Source organism: Pimephales promelas, chromosome 2, assembly GCF_988280905.1.
Source record: "Pimephales promelas chromosome 2, fPimPro1.hap1.1, whole genome shotgun sequence".
NCBI classification, from domain to species: Eukaryota; Metazoa; Chordata; class Actinopteri; order Cypriniformes; family Leuciscidae; genus Pimephales; species Pimephales promelas.
Window position 1 is genome coordinate 39,218,039 of NC_142770.1, and position 5,606 is coordinate 39,223,644.

At 39.2% G+C, this 5,606-nt stretch overlaps 1 pseudogene; it reads right to left on the reverse strand.

Annotated features, from left to right (window-relative positions):
• Positions 1-1,198: 1,198 nt before the first annotated feature.
• Positions 1,199-2,825, reverse strand: LOC148997364 (uncharacterized; annotated as a pseudogene).
• Between the last annotated feature and the right edge of the window lie 2,781 nt (positions 2,826-5,606).

A 5,606-nucleotide genomic window follows, 5' to 3' on the forward strand; every position in this document is an offset into this window, starting at 1 on the left:
AAAATGACCATGCTGTTAAAATCCTTAAGGTAAATTTAACTCAGAATTTATGCTCTTGATGAGTTCAGCGATTCAGGTCAATTAATGATTGTGTTGAAACACTAGTGATGGGCAGATCGAGGCTTCGTGAAGCAATGAAACAGTTGAAGCAAATGTGCTATATTGTTTCAAGGCTTCGAAGCAATCCGACACCCGTCTCCATGGCGACACCTAGTGGTCAATTGCAGGTGTTCATCTGAAACAACCTTTACAACGAGCCATTTAAAAATGTGTTGTTTTTTATTATTGTATTTTTTTAATACATGATGCTTGTAACCTGTAGTCTCTTCACATTGCATAATGTTATTTTGGTCATGAAAAGGATTATTAATAAAACAAATCAAGCCACAATGTCTCTTTTTTTTCTTATAGATTTTTATTTAAAAATATTAATTTCTCTGCTGTTCTTTCTATTAATCTATATATATATATATATATATATATATGGTGGTGGTGGTGGGGGGGGGTCTTTTAATCAAAAACACGCCTGTCACGAACAGTTACAGTGGCGTAGATCGTAGAGTGTGTAGTTCTTGAAAGAGCAATTGATGCGCTCGGGTTCGAGCCTGGCTTTTGCCGAACATATGAGATGTAAAAAGTAGTCAGTTTGGGCTGATGATGTGTAGTCATAAAGCTCACAGTCTTTTTCATTTTATACAAAATCACCAAGTTAAATAAAAATGTAAAGTAACCTTTATGTATCTAACGTAGGGAAATAATAACTACACCAGATTTAGTAGGCTATTATGTGTATTTGTACCTGATGTCATTTTTATTTTCACCAGATGGAAAGTGAGCCAGTCCTCCATGGGGTTTAACTTTTTTTTATGTGCTGACTGCACCTGGATCTTTGGCCATTTCACAACTTTTTCATCTTCAAGGATTCAGTTTTTTGGAATTACACCCTCAAAATATTTGTCACCCTCGAACCAAACAGCCCTTGCAAAAACCATGTCTGAATCTACAAAGGTTACTAAAAAAAAAATCCTTAATTTTTCATTCAACATTATGCAACAAAGGGAAGATGGCATATCCTCCGCAATGTGGTAGACATACAGCTTTTGTTTTCAAGTCTTGTATTTGTAGTAGCTGTGTTTTAGCTGTGCTGCAGGTACTGCCAACAAAAGCAATGTCCAGTAGTTTAGACTGGCAAGGCTTTTTAAATAGGTTGAAGGTTTGGTGTTTTGGGATGACACTGAAAACCAATTTGTTCATCTGTTTTTTTTTTTTCAGTTACAAAAGCTACGCTGCCATCTTGGAGCAAAAAGCAGCTGTCCCTTTGCTTTCCTGACACTGGCTGCAGGCGAGTTTGCTTCTGTTTCGTTTTTTTTTTTGTGCATGCTCCTTCTCTGCCATTCGCTTAGCCACTTGCACCAAAGGGTTATGGCTGGTCTTGACAAGCTTCTTGATGGTTTTCAGATGGTTCTCAAAAGGGAAAGCAGATATCTCATTTAAGGAACAATCAAAATGTGCAACATCTTCATGGAGGTGTTTTATGTGATGCACATTGTAGACAGTGAATTTATCTCCATAGACCTCAGCGCTGTTGATGACAAAATGATTAAGGAGGTCTGCTGCATATGGTAGAAAGTGGTTTCTCCGCTCGCGATCTGCAGAAAGAAGGATCGACATTCCAATTGTCAAGCAAAGGAAGTGGTGGTATAAATCCGGGTCCACAACTCCATGGAGTATCACTGGTCCAGTGTACAGCAGGAACTGTCGGAACTCAGTGGCTTTCCATCTATCCAACTCCTGAAGGGATCTGGGCTTCCTTGCCATCTCACTGGGCATTGAGTTCCTCAGTTTAATGAGCTCACTGGAGAGTTCAGCTTTCTGTCTCGGAGAGAGTTTACGAGGTAGTACAGGATGCGCCTTACAACCCCAAGGCAAACAAGGTGCATGTAATCAAGAACAAAAGAGCTGACACATGGGATGCCTGCTCTGATCAGTGGTGTCTCCCCATTCTGGTGTTTGGCTCTGTAGGCCATCTGGCTGAACTTTTCATCTGTCCTGCTAGGGGATGTATCCTTGCTGTTGAACACTATTTTGCCCAACCATTCACCGTCCTCTTCACACCTCTCACAGCTGTGGTATCCAGTGTGGTAGATTATATTTTTCAAGAAAGCTCTTGCTGGAGCCTCACAGATAAAGGCTTTTATGTCAACCTGTATGACATTCCCCTTGTCTTGGATTCCAATTTCCCTGAGCCTCTTGATTTCTTCTACCAGGTCTTGGACATAGTCTTCCAATGGTTCATGTTTTGTCATTCCACTAAACAGGCAGATGATAAAAGGCTCAAATCCCTCAACTTTTGCCAGCATGGACCAGAATTGAGCAGTACTAGATCTGAATAATGGCACACCATCCACATTAATGGTGACAGCAATGCGATCTGGTGAAGCTGGGCACTGCAGAAGTGTGCTGCGTTTACCAGTTTCCAAACCATAATAGATGTATTCGCCGTTACATCTTGCCTGGCATTCCACTACTTTTGGAGTACAAAGCAGTGTCCGTGAGTCCTTGGGCAGGTCACTGTGTCCATGATTACGTAGAACTTGGAGCAAGTCATTGAGTGATTTGTGTGATTGACTATTGACCACTGCCCAATCTGCCAAGTCTCTACATAGGTCCAATCTGTTGTCATCTAGGCGCCTCTTCCATCACTTGGTCTTCTGTGTCTGGACCTTCAACACTGTATCTTTCTCGATCCCTGCCATCATCCACAGCATCAAACTCATCATCATCCCCATAGGACATGTCATCCACAAACTCTTCTTCACTGTCATCTTCAGCTAGTTTATTTACCATAGAATTGACCTTCCTCCAGTTTTTAAGATAATCTGAGGCCATTTTAACAAACCAACAGATGTCTGTAGAAAAAAATCATAAAATAACAGCTATTGTTTTATAGTTTTGCTCAGTTTTTTATGGTTAAATCAAATTGCATTTGTCAAAAAGAATGTCTAAATTTTCATTTTAATTTAATTGTTTTTTGTTTTGTTTTTTGTAAATCTAATTTATTCTGAAGCAGTATTCTCATCAGTGTTCTATCAGCTTTTTAATTTAAATTTGCATTTTTGTGATATTTGGTCTTTTTTTACCTTTAGGCTATACATTTTTTTATCTTATTAAATTTATGCTTCATCTTTCATTTTAAATGCTTAAATTTGCTCTGAAAAAAAGCACAACGGATTTAAACAATGTTATGATATTGTTTTAAATATTTTTTGAAAATACAAAAAAAAAAGAGGGAACAATTACAAACATGGAACTAAACCGCCAATAGGTGGCGGCAATTGAACATCTTAATGATTGAGTAATTGAGGCATTAATTTAAAAGATTTGTTCAAATGGCTGATTCATTAAGTAGCCTAATGAAACGAGTTGGCTGTGAGATGCATGTTGTTTGGAACTATTTTTGATGCTGCAAATATGACAAAATATCAAATTATGTCTCATAAAATGTAAAATAAATTATTTGGTAAAAGCATGACAAAACTGAGAAATCAGAAACATTATAAGAGCAAGGGTTCAACAAATGATAATTATTGTTGAAAACTGTAAAAATATTATTATTTCTCAACTGTCTTTATTATTATTATTATTATTGTAACATACTTTGTTGGATTATACATGACAGAATCCAACAAAGTCTGTTACTATAATACCTGTTGTACTGGCGCTCGTTTTATGTATTTTTCCCCTCGGGGCTTGCCGTAGAGACGAATGGGTCATGCGCACTTGGTACTGGAGTGTCGCGGCCATAGCGGGTTTTTGGAGTTAGTATTCTGATATGTGGTATAATAAAGTGGAGAAGAGTTAAAACTGCTATGTTTATTATTTATTCAAACTGCTACCCTTAACCCCAGAAGGTTAAGTACCCCTGCGACTGTTTTCTCAAACTTAAACCAACACCGTGACTTTGCGCAGTTGTGCACGCGCGAGATTATGCGCATGACTTAAACGCTGGCAGGCAGCAACAGTTGTAGGCAGGTATATTGATCATGATGTCAGAATTTTGTACCTTTTCGTAAGGGTAGCCCTTTATAAAACCCTGTAGGCTATATTATCTATATTATGGTTATTATTAATAGTGAATAAGTTATTGAATTTGTCATGAAGATGTGACCATTTCTTCTTTTTATGTAGGCTTAGGCCTACTTAATAATATTAATATTTAAAAAAAATGGAGGGGTGCCCTTTTTCAGTTTCAACACATGCCCCTCAAAAGGTCTGTGCACGGCCCTGGTGTCGGCTGCCACCGTAATGACGGTAGAGGAAGGGCATTCACTCTTGTCCATCGAGTTTTCAGCACTGCTGCAAGACACTTTAGCACCTGGTTGTGCCGCCAGGAATTATGTCCTTGGGTGAGGCTGGTCTTGCATTACACTACGATGGGTTTCAGTGTTGGGCGTCTATGAGTTAAAATGTTTCATTAACCCATTTATTCCCCAATTTTTCTCAGACACAAAAATATCCAAATCCCGCGTGTGGGGTGTGTGGTGTTGGGAGTGCGTGTGGGGTGTAACCATGGGTGTAACTGGTAACTGGGGCCCTCGGTGAAGGGGGATGGGATGGGGGTGGGGGTGGGGTTGGGGGGGGGGGGGCACAAAGATATATATTGAGTTGTTGTGAGGGGCCCAACCCTTGGTTCTGTGACCGGGGCCCAGCAGCATTTGCCCTGTTACAGACTAATCAGAACGCAATGAACATGGCAAATCTGAGATAGGATGACTTGTATGACTTACAACAAGCAGATGGTAATCAAAGAAGCTGAAAAAGAGAGAAGAAAACAATTATTTATTTTATAAATCATAAAAAGGCTCAAATGTATAAATTGTATGATAACATCGGAAGATAAGAACAAATAAGCTATATGAGTTCTTTTACTATTATAAGTTTTTTTTTTTAAATGTTATTTATTTTTTTGTACTACAGTGGCTTAACTTTGTTTTAAAAAGTGGGCAGGACAGGTGTTTGTGTATGCAACGGCGTTGGAGCGCGTGTCTGTGTGAAGACTGAGCGAATCACAACCTGGGGCCTCATTTATAAAACTTTGCGTAGGATTTGCGTCAGAAGTGGCGTACGGATGAAACATAGGCTACGCATATTTCCCTTCATAAATCACAATCAGTTCTAAATGTAGCGCAGCTTTTGCGGCTTCATGTCACGCCCATAGTTGCCCATAAATAGTCCTTGAAACGGCCAAAAGTTAATATTGATGAACTGCGAAATCATGTTAAACACAGAGAGGAAATAAAAAAAAATATGTAAACTTCACTCAATGTGAAGAAGAAGTTGGCGAGGTGGAAAAGAGGAGAAAAATGTTGTTTGGAGGGCACAGTGTGGACATTACTAATGCCAAAAAGGCGCTTGAGTGGGAAAAGGTTGCAGACGCCATAAATGCTGTGTCCTCACAACCTCGGACTGTGGTCGAAATAAAAAAGAAATGGTCGGACATCAAAGTCGAGGCAAAAAAACGTCTAGTCATTAATTCAAGAGGTGGCCAAGGAGTTGGGCGAAATCAAGACTGTCCTAACTGAAATAAACTGCATTATGAGGGAATT